Here is an 18,803-nt window from a genome sequence, read left to right as displayed (position 1 = left end):
CCTCAGCACAATTAAATGCAGACATCCTACATCAGAGCATTTCTGCAGGCAATCCTTCCCCTTCTCTTTCCACCAGCTCACTCTTCACAGATATTATCACCTTGCTCTTTCTGCTTCAGCTGTGGCTGGGATCTCTACAACCAGCAATCCTCTCCCAAACCCTTAAATCAAAACCCTTGTCATACCCATTGCACACCAATCCCACTACATCTTAGCATCGCAAAAGGGAGGTCTCTTGGCAATTAAGTCAAAGGTTTATGAATCTTTCTGTGATATAAGAGCGGTCTGGCACATTTATTTTCTTTTAGAGATCTCAGCTGATAACTTTGTATTAGCATCCAGCATGTCTGAGCACAGTATTTGAACATTTTCTGTCCTTTTCCACCACTTGTTCTTGTCTCTTCTCAAAAATAGTGGCACTATCATTTATGGCATTTGTGGGAAGAGTTGGACTTGGAGACACCAAGCTGGGCAGGAGTGTTGATCTGCTTGAGGGTAGGACGGCTCTGCAGAGGGATCTGGACAGGCTGGATCGATAGGCCAAGGCCAGTTGTATGAGATTCAACAAGGATAAGTGCCAGGTCCTGCACTTGGGCCATGACAACCCCATGCAATGCTATGGGCTTGGGGAAGAGTGGCTGGAAAGCTGCCCAGCAGAAAAGCACCTGGGGGTATTGGTTGACAGCTGGCTGAATATGAGCCAGCAGTGTGCCCAGGTGGCCAACAAGGCCAATAGCATCCTGGTTTGTACCAAAAGTAGTGTGGCCAGCAGGAGTAGGGAAGTGATTGTCTCCCTGTACTCGGCACTGGTGAGGCCACACCTCGAATACTGTGTTCAGTTTTGGGCCCCCCACTACAAGAGAGACATTGAGGTGCTGGAGCGAGTCCAGAGAAGGGCAACGAAGCTGGTGAAGGGTCTGGAGCACCAGTCTTATGAGGAGCGGCTGAGGGAACTGGGACTGTTTAGCCTGGAGAAAAGGAGGCCGAGGGGAGACCTTATCGCTCTCTACAACTACCTGAAAGGAGGTTGTAGCCAGGTGGGGGTTGGTCTCTTCTCCCAGGTAACAAGTGATAGGACAAGAGGAAATGGCCTCAAGTTGTGCCAGGGAAGGTTTAGATTGGATATTAGGAAAAATTTCTTCACCGAAAGGGAGGTCAAGCACTGGAACAGGCTGCCCAGTGAAGTGGTTGAGTCACCGTCCCTGGGGGTGTTTAAAAGACGTGTAGACGTGGCACTTAGGGACATGGTTTAGCGGTGGACTTGGCAGTGTTAGGTTAACGGTGGGACTCAATGATCTTAAAGGTCTTTTCCAACCTAAACGATTCTGTGATTCTATGACTGATCCAGTTTAAGAATACCTGCATACAGCTTGAGGGTAACAGGAGGCTGAAGTGTTTCGGTGTTTTTTTTTCAAGCCCCGCTTTTGGAACAGTTGAACTAGCACAGCTGCTGTGAAGGCCAGCAGCAGCAGGACTTGCTACCTCCCTGCCCATTGCTACATTCCAGCACTCATAGAAAACCATCCCTTAGTGGCCCCCAAATAGACTGGGTAACTAAAACCAAAAGTATTTAAAAACCACCTGCATTTCTGTACCAAATGAAAAAAAAGTAGTGATTGGTAGTAGCAATGCACATATTCATGTGATTACAGCAACCGCATTCTTCACAAAGGCACTGTCATGATATAAAGAAGAATGGTCTTCACTCAAGATTTTGAGTCAGCAGCAATATTGATCCAAGTAGCGCATTAACTAGTAAGTAAATCTGTGTCATGTAATGATGGAGAGACTACCTTCTTGAGGGATTCCTCCTTTACTCCCAATTCTCCCTCTTCTACTGTCACTCCATCCAGCTTTCTTGCCAGGTAAATACATAAGCACAATGCTTAGAAGTCTTAATGAAATCAAATGGAACTGCATTTAGATATTTTCATAACAAAACCTAAAAAATGCAGAAAACAACAAAAGAAGAAACTACAATGTACAAGGAATGTGGTCAAAGTGATGACCCTCAAATGACTATGTTTTTAAAAAATGAACACTTGTCTAAGCCATGCTACCTTCCTATTGTTACAACTTTTTTTACAGCTATGTCCAGTAGAAGCTGCAAATAAAAAGATGAGTAGCTTTGTACCCCTGTGCAGACTTATCAGAATACATACATATTTTTGTTTGTTAAGCTCCAAAACAAATGCAAAATATTTAATAAATGACTGAATGACACTAGCTGCAAAAAAAAAAAGCTGTAGGGATTCAAACATACACGTTTACCCTCTCCAGTTTCTGATCACCTCAGAGTCCCCCATTCAATTTGTCTGGATTTTCCAAAGCATACAGGCTTCTACTGAAGAAGACTCTTCTTTAGTATTGTGCATGCACATACTTCTGCTTGTACAGGCACACATGCATAGAAAACCATTTTTAGCTTCTAGACGCAACAATCTGTTAACTGTATTTCTCCATGAGTTGCAACCATTTTTGGGCCATCAAGACCACAACTGTCTTTTACATGCTAGTGGCTACAGAATACCTCTTATTGTCAACTTTTACAAGCTGTACCAGAACAAATATTCCTTTTCCTCCATCCCTCCATAATGTCCAAATTTGCTAATACCTCCCTTATAAGACAGAGGAAACTACTTATCAGCTGAGAAGCTCTTGACATGTTGTCAGTGAAACCTCTTGATCATCTTAGATAATATAGTAGCATAGCGTATGCTGCTTAACAGAAAAATGTGGTCACTATACTAAGAAGTCTAGCAATCCTGTGACAGCAAGCTAAAATGAAATTTCACACTTCAGATCTCAGATCTAACAGAGTGGAAAAAATCACCTGCTGTGTTCAGCCTCAGATTTAAGGTTAAATAACTGTAATTATTTTCTTTCCAATAGAAAGCTAAGCTCAGCAGTGTGAGCATTTTTGTATTCAGGTTTTATTAAGAGCAGCCTAGAACCCTACTCTTGCGTTGGATGAGGTTGAAAGACAAAAATGCTTGGAATATTTCCCACCAAGAGGAGTCTTCTTAAAAGGATGACCAGATGGACGTGAGAGCCTATACTATCAATTTCATAGCAAAATGTATATAAATATAGGTATATGTTTTCAAAACCAAAGATTTAAGATACCATCAACTCTTCTTTTTATATTGAAACTTAAAAGAGAGCATCATCAATGGAAATATGGCAGTTTTGCCTGTATGTCTTCTACCTCATCAAAACTCAGATAGGCTAAATACAAACAAAAATAATTTATTTTTTTAATTTCTCCCACATTTCTCTATTGTTCACACTTAGAGCATTTGATGGCACCTGGCAACCCATCAGAGAACAGCAGCAGTCTCATTTTTTTCTGTCCAGCTACTGAAACAGGACAGAAACTATCCAGGCTTCTGCTATGCAAAATTCTCCTGTCAAGTGAAGTTCTCCACAGACAGAGCAGGATCAAGCCCTTCAGGAACAGGGAAGAAATGCAGCCAAAGCTTATGTTGTTCCAGGAAGTCCACGGGGAATTTTACGCTGCTTAGCGCATGCTGCTGGCTGGCTTACTCTGCAGCAAGCCAGAACACCAGCAGCAGTGACCAGCTCTCCAATAATTCCCTGCATCCCGTTTTGTTGAAGACAATTCTGGCACTACCTGAATCTGAACCGCGATACACTGACATATTTGCCGCCAGAGCCCTTGGCACTAAACTAATGACCTCGCACAGGCAGCATACGGGTGTGTACTAAGGCAGCTACAACAGCAGAGCTGCAGCTGTTTCACAGTTTGGCACGACGCTGCCATGTCGTGACTCTCGCTGTGCAAATGTGATCAACTGACAAACATCTCATTCTCCCTTTGGAAATGCACAGACAGCACAGCCAGGAGAAACCAGCAAGCTGCTTCCTCCTACGAGCGCCCACGCATGGAGCACTGGGAGGTGGGCAATGGAGACACCAGTACGGGGCTTGCCTACTTCTGAAGAGAGGGTGAGGAAACGCAACAGCAAAAAAAATTTAGACTTCATGTAAATACTATAGAAAAAATAAAGCATCCTAGTTCTTAAGACAGAAGTCAGTGAGACAGAAGGCATTTCAGAGAGATTCAGTGGTGTTTCTGCCTCCCATTACACCTTACCGTTCTGGGTAGACTTCTCCCCTGCTTTGTCTGACTGTCCCTGTGGGGATGCACTCCTGACCTCTTTAATCCTTGATCTATAGCTTCTAGCAAGACGAGAGAAGCATGGAGTTACAGTGCACAGCTGATTGCTGCTCCTGCTGCTGCTCCTGAGGCTGTAGGGTAGCTTAGGGCCAGGAGATGAAAGCCTCAGAGGCTACAAGTGTACAGTGAGACTAGTAGTTTTGCCTCTGCCCCTTCTGACAGCAAATGTCATCCTAAGAGTTTGGGATTTTTTTTCCTTGGGATCAACAAACACAGCATGCGGGCAGCATTGAGCGAGAAGGCCTCCTTCTCTGGAAACTTGACAAGGGAGTACAGAAGCAGCCCAGCTAAGGCAGAAGCTTCACTAGTCATATGAAAACAAGCGGTGTGTATTAATAGGTAGCTCCAAGGTAGCTGCTAGGATTTTCAACAGACAGAGTAAACCAATGTTTGATCAAAGTGGAAAACTGAAGGAAATCTACTGAACATGGGTAGGCTGAGGGTGAACATACCTTGGATGCTAACTGCTACCAACAGAAAGAGAAAGATGAGACTGCAAAATGTAGCTTCTTTTTAAAAAAGTAAGAAAAAGCAAGAGAGCAGCAAAGAGAAGAGTTTGTAGGACTCTCTGTGATTAGTATCTGAGTCAGTCTGTTTATGGAGGACCTCCCATTCAGCTTCTACCAGGAGGCCTACATCTCACAATGAACTGAGTGTGCAAACCCACGGGACCTCCTCAGCGCGCTACGCCCAGAACTACCCACAGCAGCTTAAAACTTACAGTAGTTCTGTGATCTCTAAACACACTGAGCCAAATTACTCTTGGGTGATATCTTAGCGATCTTCAGCACTGATGACGTGAAAACTGAACTCTTCCAAAAAATAGTTTCCTTAAGACTAAGAAGAGACCAATAGCTGAAAGCAGTGAAAAACAACTTACAAGGGTCTCCTCATGTGCCTTGGAAAATTTACACTTCTCATGGAATTTGCCAACTGGCACACTGTGGCTAGCTGGCTATGGAGTCTGCTAACATGGGTGCCAATCAAATCCTACGGAGAAGGCGGGCTTTTGTCAAGCAGGAGCTAGTTCAGTAAGAAATGGACTGAAAGCCTCTCGTTTCTTGAAATCTGACAACTTAGTCACTGCCAGCCCCTAAGAGATCTTCGTATGCAACAAGCCAATGCCATAATATTTTGAGATAAAGTTTAAAAGTGCAGTTTGTAAGAAGGTATCAACAAAACAGAGAAATCATGGTCTTATTTGGTCTTATAAATATATTAAAACTTCTTTTTCTATCCCACATCAGCTCTTCCCTTACTTGAAACCCAGCTATGAGCAAGCAGAACTCATTCTACTAACAGTGAGAACATTTGCACAAAATCTGTCATAATTCAGCTGATTGCCCTCTTGATACTAAATATAACCTTTACTTAATTTCTGAGAGTTTAGCTACTCTTCAGCTGGTGGACGCTGTCCTTCAGTAATGTGGGAAAACAGACCGAAGGAAAAGGTCAAATATAATGCAAAGAATCCTATTCTGGGTGGGGAAGGAAGAAAGCTTGCATCACCATTTTGAAATCTTGATTTATTTGATACTAATGTCAGCTAACAAATTGATAACTCCTTTGCAGGGAAATGGAGAGATTTGAATCTTCTTCATTGCCTTATGCAGAAACAGTATTTTTAGTGCTTTGTTAAGAAAAATAAGATTAATTAGCAGAATACTTTTCTGGCCACATCCCGTGTATGTATTACATTGTATTATTGTGCAGAATTATCTGGATCCTTTATGTTTTGCTACCTCCTGATCCTCATAAGATGCCTTTAAGGATTTCCGAGTCTTCTGACTAGTACATCTCTCCCTCTTCTATCAGGATAAACAGACTAAGAAAACAGAAATAAAACTAAAAAGCAAATGTTAAGCAAACCTGAGTATGCTGTTTTAAAATACAGAGATAGATGCAATATTCTGAAACATACATACCTCCAGCAAAGACTATAGATTTGCTGCATCCCAAGCCCTTTGGGATGGGAACTATGCAAGTGCAATAGTACCAGTTAGAACAGGTCTCTGATCAGAGCTGAGTCACCTAGAAGTTATCGGAGTGGAAATATTTTTTCTGGATTTGTATATGTAAATCAGTAATATAGCAAACACAGTCATAGCAAACACAGCATAGTAATGTTTATCCCTCCCTTATGCTGTTAAAAATTCTTTCTTCTATTGTATTAGTGTATTCGCTCGTACCCTGTTTTATACACATTAACTAATGATCTCTGAAATACCCCAGAGAAACAAAGTAGATGTGTATTTTATTATTCCCTTGATTAGAAGAAAGGCAATTCACAGGGGCTGTTAATAATGAGAGTTAATGATGCAGTGCCAAGCCACCACTTTTTTGCTCTTTTTGTGAGTTGTATTCAGTTCTTTGAAATTGTTTATGTCATATTAGAACAGGGGTCAGAAGTAACTTCCATTTCACAAGCCAAAGAGCACAACAGCAAGAAAGATGATAAATGCTGTAAAATACATTGATTTTATCAAAATAGTTGTTGCAGTACTGCAATTTCATCGGTATCATATGCTTATGTAAATAAAAAAAGTATTTTAAAAATTTTTTTGTGTTTTTGTTTATTGTTTGGGTTTTTTTGGTCATAGAGCACACAGACCAAACTGTGGATTCAGGAGGGAAATGATAATTATATGTAGAAGAAGCCAAACTAGAAAATCAAAATAATACCCTTCCAAATTAGATTTTTTCACAAACTAGAAGGAAAATACACTCCTTAAATCTCCTCACTCAGTTTCTGTGGAAGATAGGCAGCACAGTCTGCAGATTTCTCTCCCCAAAGTTCTCCAAGAAACACAAACATTTACTCTTCAGATAAAGGGAAAAGAGCAGGAAAAGGAAACTAGAGAGAATTCCCCAGAGTTACTGAAAGCTGCATTAAGGAACTTTGCTCAGCATATCAGCAGCTCTGAATAATGAGGCAGCAGAGAGCTTTGCAGCACTGGGAGCCTTTGAAACACACTTCTCCAGAAAGAAGAGACAATAAAATGTAAATAGAAAATGCCTCTTGGCTGGCACATACTGGCGCAGAGAAAATTTTTCCTCCCTTTCCACATACAGGGACCAATTTTTTTCTTCTCTCCTTCTCCAATATTTAGACAACAAGCTGATGAGAGATGACAAGGCACACTTATAGAAGTTCAAAAACATCTAGCATTGAATAAAACATAAGTGCAGCATCAGAAAGGATGGTCAGGCTGTACTAATGTCATCTAATGCATCCTCTGTGCACTGAAATGCAAGGAGGGAATGGAAAGAAGTAATTCAATGAGGATTTGAACATTCAAGAAAAGTTTGAGCTAAGTTTAAAGCACCTGAATAATCCTGTTGTAATCAGTGCCAGGTTCAAATTAGCGCACATGTGTTTTCCTGGATCACAAATTACTTTCTTGTCCTTAAGAAGCTCTGCATCCAAAATTTACATCCTCCTATACTGAATAAAGTTTTTTCATTACTTTTTTCTTTTCTTTTTTTTCAGTGACTGACTAGCAGTTAAAATCTTAATTATCTGGCAAAGAAAAATATCCACAAATTTTGCAATGCTGGCTTCACCCTCTCCCCCCCAATCTCATCCTACCATGATCTGTAAGATAAAGAAATTCTTCCTACTTCCAGGGAATCCCACATAGTCCTCTTAAAGTCAACCCACCGTAAATTTTGGAATAATTTTAAATTAAGTTAGTTACAGACCCAGGAATGCATCCTGAAAACGAGATACATGTGCTGACTTCACATGGCTCATGAAGTACATCCCTGTGGACCAGCACCCAGCGAGCCTCCTGCCACCACAACAATGCTCGCCCCTCAAAATGTCAAGCCGTACAGCCTACCTAGTGGTAGTGCCTCTGGGTTGATTAATACCTACCTGTCCTCAAAATGCACAGGACCACACAAAGTTGCAAATGGTATATTAGCATAGCTTCATGTAGCACAGAGAGGTACAGGGACACATATGCAAAGGCATATGACATGTTTCAGATGAAGTCAGGTATGCGCCCAGATTTTTCCGTGCAGCATCCGCTCTACATTCGTGCTGAGCCTTACAGCTAGCTGTCTGTCAAAATGCGGCCGCTTGCTCTCTGGCAGCAGTCTTCTGTTAACATTGACGTGGCTACTGATGTTCCAGAAAGTTAGTAACAAAATACATATGAGATGCAATACCTCATAATAGATGCTAGTCAATTAATTACATTATGCTAGCATAAAACACTGCAGTAAATGCTGTGCTATTGTGCGCCAGTGATTTCAAGCTTAGGTACAAATACACAGGGTTGGTGATTCCTGATTTTTTTTTTTTTAAGCCTTTTCCTCTCTTGTAAAGACAGGAAATTGTTATGTTCCAAGGTAAAGGTATTTAGCTGTCTTGTGACTACATAAGCATTAATGTTTGATCAAACATAACAACAGAAATAAAGGGCCTTCTAAAAGGAAGGATTTATCCATATCATTCAAGAAAAAATAACTTATGACTCAATTCCTGTTTATATTTTTTAATTACATTTTCCAAGAAATTATGCTCTTTTTGACTTTTGTATGACCTCACGGTCTTGGAGACAAAGCTCACAGTCTGAGGTTATAAATATCAAGCAAACATTACTAGTTCTGAAACGGAAACACTACTGAGGTGCTTCGGTGCTTTTAGCTCCGTTGCACTAAGACACCCAAAGGAGGCTCACTCTATCTTACATCTCTCTATTTTGTGTACTTAAAATTTTGAGATTCAGAATAAGCTCAACCACCCTGTCAATTAATTTGTGCCAAGCAGAACACAAAAGATTCCCATCTTAAGTCATGTCTCTCAGGCCCTGGATCTTCACAATGCATTGAAAGTCCTAGGCGGGATCAGAGTCCGTCCTCAGCCCAAACCCCAGAGATGCTGTGAAAATAAACGTCAAGTGACTTGGTGTAACAACATATATGCATGGCAGGCTACCTCTCAAAAATAAACTGCTGTCAGTCCCTGCTTCTCCAAACTGTAGCCAAAAGGTGCAATGTCCTCTTCAAGGTATCAGCAATTGCATTATTGTCCCGATTCTTCAGACACAAATTATTCACCTCCAAGTCTTGCAAAATTTGTTGGATATTCTCCAGCTTGGATTTTTTACCGCTAATCTTTGGTCCTGATAAGAGTCCTATTAAGAAGGGTTGAAGTGAGTTACACACAGATTGCCAGGCTGGAAATTCATTGCCAAAATACTTAGCTTAATCGGGCAGGGACATAACATGTAGCATGTATCTGCACTAGGCTTGCCACAAGAAAGAAAAAGGCTGTATTATTAACAGCCAAAACACACACTGACCTTGCCAAAAAGTAGTCTTTGAGACAGGACATTTCCTGCAATACAGAGATATTTTACCAAATGTGCACACAGAGTAAAGCCCCTGATCAACTACACCTCTTAGGGAAAAGAGTAGTAGGGAACAAACGTGCCTATAGGTAGTATCAACCATTTTTTCTCTCCAGTTTAACAGCATAAAAGTGGTACCACTCTATTGCTTGTGAAAGCAAAGCAAAACAAAACAGGAGAGGTGTTTCACTCTGCTCAAAATTTTATGTCTTGAAATCTCTGTAGCATAAAATCCTATTTTAGGAGAAATTTTTTTTCCTCTGGCAGTGCAAAACAGCCCGAAACTCCGTATATTTGGCTTTCTGAGAATTTTTCCTGGCTGGGTACTCACAGTCTACAGAGGTTCTCTATTATAAATTTTGCCAATTCCCTTTCTTGACCCCTTCCCAGTAGGATGACCAGAGAAAAAAGGTGGCAGTCAGAGAAACGGTATGACCCAAGGATCCTCGGTTTATCAGAAGGGTGCTTGAAGCCACAAAAAACAATGCACTGAGGCAGCCTTAATTTGCACTGAAGCCAACAGGTTTTGGGAGATTTAATGGTTTTGCCATCACATCCATCCTCTCCAATCTTATACTGAACACACGCCAAAAAATCTGGATCTTAACAACTGAACGGCAGAGATGTCCTGCAAGAGATGCAGTCCTAAATAACCACAGGGGAAAGAAATCATGCCTGTGAATACAGAGTGAGTTTTTTGACAGAAGGAAGCTTAACCATAGATACAGTAGGGACATGGTAGGTGATTTGTGCTTGGAGAAAAAATTTAATTTAGATGATACTTACTTGCAAATTATTTGATCTAGCTGAAATCTTCTAATAACAGAGAGGATAAAAAGGCTGCTGTCGAGACACACATTTCACATACAAGTTGAGGGGCTGAAGAATAAATGCAATATAGTCAACTTGTGTACTCAAAACTCAAACAGCATAAAGGGACCACTTCTAAAGAGACTGGATGATCTGTTTCTTACAAATAAAAGTCAGTAATTTTTTTTAGATTTTCAGGAACTTTAGAAAGCTTCAGCATTCAAATTCAGGTTAGAAAATCATAGTGTTTAGCAGGAGAGAGAGAACTTAAATCGAGTATTTCATAGAACAAGTAGATCATCCTTAGAAACAGTGACAGAAAATGAAAACTAGTATCTATGATCTAAATGACAAATGATGAACTGCAAGGGAAAGTAGAAGAAAGGCACCTCTGCACTGCCAGGCTTCCCAGCTGGCTGTGAGATGTCAGATTAGCCAGGTGTCAAATGCTCCATAGAAGTTATTAGTGCCACTAATCACTGTATAGCACAGAGATGCCCATAGGTGATACCAAAGCTCTTAGATCATCTTTACGCTACAGGAACAATTTTTTACAGCAGGTTGATCCTTCCAAATTTACAACACCTGAAGTTTAACTCCAAGGCAGAGCCTGGGCCAATTAATTTGCTAAATCTGAACAATCATAAACCTTAATTGCAACATTCTTCGGTTCTGACAGTAAGACTGAAACAATCAATGCACTGCATTTCACAGGGGAAAACCATTGCTAATCCTCAACTCCTCTCTTTCATCAATCTCTGGAGTTGCACTGTGGCTAAACGCAGAGGTTTTGGCAGCAGTTTTAGGTTTTTTTAGAAATTCTTACAAAGGTAAGCAACTCAGGCCATATTTTTCTTGCCCATTCATTTGTGCAGGAAAAATTCTTGTGGGATCAAGCTGCGAGTTAAACAAATTCACTGGACTGGTTTACAACGCAGCTTGAGAAAGAGCTGTGTCAGCGCCGCTGAGGGCATTGTGAGATGGTGGGATGAGAGGCAGGGGCAGGAAAAAGCAAGAATTAATTTGTCCTGTATTGTTGCCAAGGCCTTCACATTGTGCGACTCTGGCCTCTCAGCAGGAGTGTTTAATCTACCTTTTTTAGGAAGTACTCCAACTTCAAAATTTAGCAGTCGTAACAGTTACATGCAACTTTCCCCAGGATTTGCATGCAGTCTCACCTGAATAATTTCAGGCCGTCTCTCCAACTCCTCGTGGGTGCTTTGCCAATACTCTGCCATTCCCCTTCAAAGCCCTTATTTTCTTTCCCCTTATTTATGCTTCAGTCCAATCTGCAGTGTTGTCTTCTGAACTAGGAAGCTTATAATAGGAACACATCCTCCATGGCCACCAAGCAAGGAGGAGTAAAACAAAACCCTGGTAGCCACCAGCAGCCTTAATCTACCGCTTCTATGAGCGAGTCCCAGCTGAGAAGATGGTAATGGAGAAGTGAGGACTGGGGGGATCACTTAAAAGGGAGAATCCCAGCCCAGCATGGAAGGGAAGGTCTAGCATCACTTACAGAGCAAGGGTTTACGAACATGGCTTACCTGAAAAAAATCAGCTCTTACAGAAGTTTATCTGCATGCAGTTAGTTTACTCAGGAAAGTCAGCCAAACTCCCTAGCAACACAGCAAACTTTATAGGATGTGACAGGGACCAGCTAGTCCTTCCTTTCTATTTGCTATAAGGGAGGGACTGTAAGGTTTGCAGGAAGTAGAGAAGCCACTAGTTATTAGGAAATAAAACAGCTCTAAGATACATTGGACACACACAGTCATGGCATACTATAAAACACAGGAGAAGAATTGCAACAGCTACAGACGAGTTGACATAATAGCTAAGACAAGGCAACATGACTAGTTTTTTATTTGACAGCTCTTTCTAGAAGATACAGCCTCTTCTTTGTGCAACGGACTTAGCGTTTTTGTTAATTTGCAGTTGAATGGAAAGATGAGTCGATCACCAAACAACTTCATCATAACTCAGGTTTCAGTTTGTGAGCGCAGAACAGCTGTGCACACAACACAATCTATTAAGACAATTTAGCACTCCTTTCCTAATGCCTAGGAAAAAGAGCCCCCTATTCCAGAGTTAATTATATCTTCATTTTCACTGAAATAGCCTAATATGATGCTTTCATGTTCTTCTCCACGTATCAGAGCAAACAGGTTTCAGGCTGTAGTTCTTCCTCATGCCCTATCCTAGAGCAAAACCAGCCAGTCTAGCAAGAAAGCAGAAGAAACTCGGAATAAAATAAAAATTACTTTCTCTCCCCACAGAGGATATGCGTATCTCTGCTGTATCCAACATATTTTCTTGAAAAGCTTGGTAAACTACAAGTGAAAATATGTATGTTTTACTCACGTAACTTGTCACAGTCAATTGACACAGTCAATTGACATAATATTGACGTAATATTGACACAGTCAAGACACAGTAAAAGCGACAAGCTCTTTTTTATATAAGCACCTTAAACTACAATCCTAAGCAAACAGATTGAGTAGCTACTAACCTCCTGTTGAAACAAGCTTCCCTTGACTCACAGGGGACCGTAGGGGGAAAGATGGGAGGAGAAGGGCATGAACCACCTCGAAAAGAAAGGCTCAGTGATTTCCACCCTGGATCTCCTGTTTGTGCTACCCATCGGCGTGGGGAACCTCCCAGCTCAGAGACCCAGGAAGGGCCCTTGGTTCCATGGAGCTCCCGACAGCTGGCCGAACGCTGGTCCACTCGAGCAAAGCTGCGCATTGAGGGACCAGCTCTGACCTGGCTGCACTTCATTATTCCATATCCACTGTAACTTCCATTTCTCATGCAGGAGTCACTTCAGACCACAGGCTAAAAAATAATCAAATACTAGTTTCATATCTTTGCAGCATGACACCTGAAATGAGCTAATTGTTTTCCTTCCTGTTATTGTGACTCCTAGAGCAGGTGTTTTACAGACTGCCAACAAAGAGAGAAATTTGTGTGAGCTACTATGGAGGCCTTTTCTCCCTCAAAATTACATAAAGACCATCCTGATTAAATACCGTCCCACATGAATAAATATCCCTTTCACAGAAGGACTCATTGCAGTGTAACAGCGGATGGCTGTTGTACAGCCGATGGATGAAGTACACATGCTGATCTGGAGGTCTTCATGACATTAAATCTGAACTTTATAAAGTGTTGCATAAATGTCCTGCTTCTCTCTCTATAAAACCTGTTTTTCACCTCAATAAACTTCAATAAAGTATCTATTTTACCCTCCTTTTTCTACCTAGACCACCACACGGTTTTCCTTTGAGAGCACACACACAGCTTCCTCAACTTGTTATACGCAACATGCAAATATTCCACCATGCCTTTTTTTAATTCTTTATTTTACAAACAAATTTTCAGTCATTTTACTGAAATATTTATATTATTTCCATCAAAAATGCTGAAGCAAAATGTTTCTCCTGCAGCCAAGGTCACTCATAATCAACTGGGATCTGTCATTTTGTCAAATCTTGTCTCATTTTGACATTTATCTGCATCCATCTGTATTGCCACTACGCCAAATGACAGTTCTAGCTTATGTAGCTCTTGCTCTCATTATCACTATCAGCTGGGCCTCTTGACAGACTGTATCTACCAAGAGACACACACTCTTGCAAATCCTGGTGTATGCTGTGCCCTCCACTCTGCTAAAGCTCTTTAGATGCAGAGCCAGAGGCACATAAATGTGATTCACCAGGGCAAAAGTGCTTGGCCAGTGACCCCAGCTCGTAGTGATCAATGAGGACATCTCTGAATTGCTGCTTCCAGGACTCATCAAAAGCAGTGGAGGAAGACATAATGTCAAGTTGGTCTTTTAAAAAAAACCCACATCACCCTTCTGAAAACCAGTATTTTTCATAATCCTCCATTCTAGCACAAAAATTAGATTTTTTTTATTCCTATCCAGCATAAAGATAAATGCTGAAGTTAGCAGAATTCCCTGAGGGAAGGAAGTACAGAGTTTTAAATCAGCTCTAGTTATTCCTCCTCCTCATTTCATCTCAATCAGTACTTGCTATGTATTCTACTATTAAATTTTTCCTCATATATCTTTCTCAGCCAAATCAGTTACTTAAGCTGTTCTTGAAAAACTCTCTCTGGTTTGCTGACTGTTATCAGAGATAGATGAGACAGAGCATCACAGCTCTCCCTCGTGGGAAAGCATCACGTCTTTGCCTAAACAGATGAAACTATGTTGGGCTCATCTCCATTTCACTTTTTGCTCTCAGTAGCCTGGGCACTTCTCCTGCCCAGTTATCATTGAGCTGCATCTGCCTTTTTCTCATCTCTCCTCCCTCTCTCTCAGCGCCACGCCACAAAGCCGAACTTCGTTTTATTACCCGCTGTCAACCCTTAACTTCTTTGGAGTGCCTGCGTAGGAAGCAAAATTGTTTTAGGTTTTTCATAAAACCCACTGCTCATTCTCTCAGAGCGGTGTCTCCTCCATCATGGAAGATAATACACAAGTTACAGGAACTGGAGAATCTTCGGGCAGGAGATGCTCTGAGCACTGCAGTCGCCTGGCACAGCACAATCACAGAAGTAAAATTAGCCAGAACTGCAAAGGCAGATTAAGCTAAAAGTCTTCACCTTGGAAGTATTAAAAAAAAAAAAAAAAAAAGCTTCACAACCCTTTTAAAACCAATTCAGTTCTCCTGCAACCTGAAGTCAAATAAAATTCTCCATTTTGCAAGCTTCGTTAGACCAACTTCACACATAAGTGTCTATGTTTAATATACAATATTTTACATTGCATATTTTTATACAATTTATGAAAGTACACTTAACATAAGAGGTTTTTCTAATTACCTTTCTTGTTTCCTCACTTCCCCTTCTGTCTTCTCATTCCCTTTTGCTTATGCACTTTGGCAACTCACACGTTACATTCCAGTATAACGGCAACCTTTCAAAAAATCTGAAGTAACAGGTAATCTCGTCCAATTCGAGGAGAATAACTCAAGTTATTTGCAAAAAATGCCAAACCCTAATGCATGGGATCTGAGGAACTGGGGTTCCATCACTTTATTCTTTTGTTTCTTGCTTAATTACTGAAGTCCTGATAACCATACACAGATATTTGGATAGCAAACCATAACTTCAGTAGAGGAAATATTCTAAATTTCTACTAAGTCTGTGTAGAAAATATAAATACACTTTAATTGCAAGTTCTGCCCTCAGACCTGTGCCTGTGTCTCACGGCAGAGTATGGGGAGCAAAGTATTACCCCTCGTAGAGGAAGATGGAGTGAGGGACCCAGGCACAGCAGATCTACTCAAATCTGTAGGACTGAATGGGGATGCATCCAGGGGGGCTGAATGAGCTTGCCGATGTCATCAGGAGAAAATACTCCAGTATTTTGGGAAGGTCATGTAGACTGAGAACAGACCCATGGACAGTAGAGGGCACATGTCGAGACCATCTTCAGGATGGGCAAGAGGAAAGAAACTTCCAGAGGTGGAAGATAAACCATTCTATGTTTCTATAATTATTGATTACTATGATTATAGCCACATTTCAGATCATTTTTACTTCGACATAGACAAGGAAGAAGAAAACAAACACATAAAAGGGGGAAGGGGAGCTGAAGATTAGTTTCTTTGCTATGCTGGCATTCAGTTTTGCTTGCTGTAAATGGTATGCTGACCTCTGGCAAATATCCCTGAGTGCAAGCCTTAGAAACAGTCTTCATTAATGCTTGTGAAGGTGATGAAAAAAAAAAAAAAAATCAAAACTCAATACAAATTATCCTGTAGTTCAGGAAAAACCTTAGACATTATAGACGGACATAAATGCAGCTAATTTTTCCAAGTTACATAAAGAACTCTCTCCAGAAAGAAATAAAAATGCCTTCAAAAACCCCAAGTTTCATGGAGTTATGCAACTTCTCTATACATTTTTTCTTAGTGCACTAATCAAACATCCAGCTTCTTAGTACAACAAATCCTGGTTTTGGACAATAGATTACCAGGGAGCCTAATAATTTTTTTGGCCAGAGAGGCTTTCCTGAGATGTCTCAGTCTCCTGCCTCAACCTGCTCCCCAGAAAACAATTCCTATTCATCAAGAGAACACTGCCTGCTTAATGACAGACTTATGAAAACTCAAATGAAATATTTTTATCTTTCCAGCATCAGGAAAGCCTCCAAATAGCTACCAAATGACTAAAATCAGGGAGTGGCCAAGCAGGGAGATTGATTCAGAAAGAAACAGGCTTTGCCTTCACTCTCTGGAAGCCACAGCCTGTGAGCTGGCTTGTTCTATTCCTTTCACCCTGAGAGCAGATTTTCACATCTTTCTGAAGTGCTGTTTTATTGGAATAATAACCCAAAATGTTCTCTTACTACTCCAGTCATATTTCCACGCAGGTTTCTGCGGGAAGCTGTGAAGAGCGGTGGTTCCTTTGCACGCACAGCCAGTGCTCTTCCTTCTCCTGGCTGCCTGTGTCCATAGCTCTGCTCCCTCCCTCAAACTCAGTAATGGGGACAGCCCCAAAAATAAATTAAAAAAAAGACAGCAAAAACCGATGGAAAGAGACTCTGACTCTCCTTGTTGGATACTCCTATCTCTCCCCACTGCATATATGAGGAGCAAGAACTATTTGGCCCTTAACTCTGAGGTGCCTCAGATGCATGGGCAGAGTGACTCCATTTACTACTTTACTGTTACCGGCACTGGCCCAAAAGGACAAAAAAGTGAGAAGGAAAGAGTACGCAAAATAAGAAACCAGGACCTCTGGGCAACAAACCGTCCCAGAATCCACCTGTGAAAGGCAGTTCCAGCCAAAGGACATTCAAGGAGGTTTGTCTCCCCAGTTCTGCCTGAGCTTCCCACCGAGAGCTGGGAATGAAGGACCATTGCTCCTCACTCAACACATTATGTTAAAAAAGGAAAGAGCTTTTACTGAAGCAGAAAAAAGAACAAATGGGATTTGGCAGAAAGGAAATCTTTTATACAAATGTAATACTATCAACAAAACTGCCAGGGAATACTGACCTCTAACTGCTAACAGAAGAAATAAATCAGTTTTTGTCTCACCTAGAGCAGAGAGATGATTAGAGAAGAACGAGAGTTTCAGATAGATACCATATAAATAAAAGGTTTAATTGAAGATATTCTGATGTGTCAAAAAACAAAAGCGAAAAGGTATTGGTCAGCAAGTTTTTTTCTGAGTAGTCCCGAGAAGTTGTTTTTAAGGGAAAATACTTTCCTGACCAGTAAAAGATAAATAAAAAGATATTTTGTCTTTGCTTTGTGAAGTATTTACTAGTTGTGTTGGTCGTTCTCTGTCTTTCTACTGGCCATTACGCTTCTGCTGCTCTGGGCTTCTCTCTCCTTTTCTGCACATCTCTTTCCTTCTCCCCTGAGTGCTTTTTCCTTTAGCTCTGTAATATTCTACTTTTAAAATAAATAGAGAAACTGCTGCTTCCCTAGAGCATTCCCAGGGGCTGCTATACAGGAGTTTCAATGAAATGCTGCTTCCTGGGTCATCAGCCTGACTTGATTTGTTTTTTTCTTTCATTTTTTCTTTTCTTCATAAAGTCAAACCAGAAAAGATGCAACATTTAAAAGCCCTGTAAAGTGGGAAACCTGCATGGCTGAAACTCAGAACTCTTGGATTCCCAGCAAAAGGAGACTGCAGAGTAATGGTACCATAATAAATTATAAAAGCTGAGTTTCCAGATAGCCTGAACAGCTTTGGTAGACTTTAATTAAATTACTTTAAAATGCACGAAAGGCACCAGTATACACTGGAATGAGATTTACATAAAAATTATTTCATATCACTCCACAGCTTCAAATTTTCACCCTCTGACTTTCCCACATATTCTGAGGAATTTCATAGTTAAGAAATAAGGGAAGGTATGTCCATCTACTTTCAGAACTGTTAAAGGTGCAAGATAGCTGGCTGTATTTATTACAATATACATGGTAATGATTAATTTAACCTCATGATATGGGCTTTTACTTCAAAAATAGTCTCTGCTAGACTAGACCCTACAACAACTGGGCTCTAATTCTATTCATTGCACACTTTCTGGAAAACCTTACACAAAGCCAAATCCACAAAAGTTTGTGATTTTTACTAACTTCTCCCATATTTCGTTCTTTTCTAATCCAAGCAATACAAAGCAGTTTCCAGCTCACTGCATCATTGTAAGGTAGAGAAATAGTGTTGTACTTAATTTAGATTTAGGTACTGGGAAATTAAGGTTTCTGATCAAAGAAGCACAGAAGTAGTCCAGGAAACAGTCGGAAACCAAACGGAAGAAAATGGAGCAGAAAAGATCTGCTATGGCGAATTTCATTCTTCTACAGGATCCATTCAGTGCCTAGTAATTCAGGCTGGAATGAGGATGTACCTGGTTTTGGGTGCATTCCCTTTGACATTATTAGGAACACTGTACAGCA

The 18,803-nt window shown here is 40.8% G+C and overlaps 1 protein-coding gene across 4 annotated transcripts in view; it reads right to left on the bottom strand.

The window, feature by feature from the left end:
* Nucleotides 1-18,803, bottom strand: part of FAR2 (fatty acyl-CoA reductase 2) — a 161,979-nt gene that overhangs the window by 102,585 nt on the left and 40,591 nt on the right. The window contains exon 1 of one of the 4 annotated variants that reach the window (XM_075508400.1): nucleotides 9,147-9,345. The exons of 2 other annotated variants lie outside the window; for them this stretch is intronic. The gene's annotated coding sequence lies outside the window, so the exon portion shown is untranslated. Of the gene's footprint in view, nucleotides 1-1,793; nucleotides 1,816-9,146; nucleotides 9,346-18,803 lie in introns of those variants that run through there. One more of the 4 variants, XM_075508411.1, reaches the window with a different exon arrangement.

This window comes from Mycteria americana, chromosome 1 (genome assembly GCF_035582795.1).
Source record: "Mycteria americana isolate JAX WOST 10 ecotype Jacksonville Zoo and Gardens chromosome 1, USCA_MyAme_1.0, whole genome shotgun sequence".
NCBI lineage: Eukaryota > Metazoa > Chordata > Aves > Ciconiiformes > Ciconiidae > Mycteria > Mycteria americana.
Note: the sequence above shows the minus strand (reverse complement) of the source record. Positions and strands in the feature narration are given on the sequence as shown.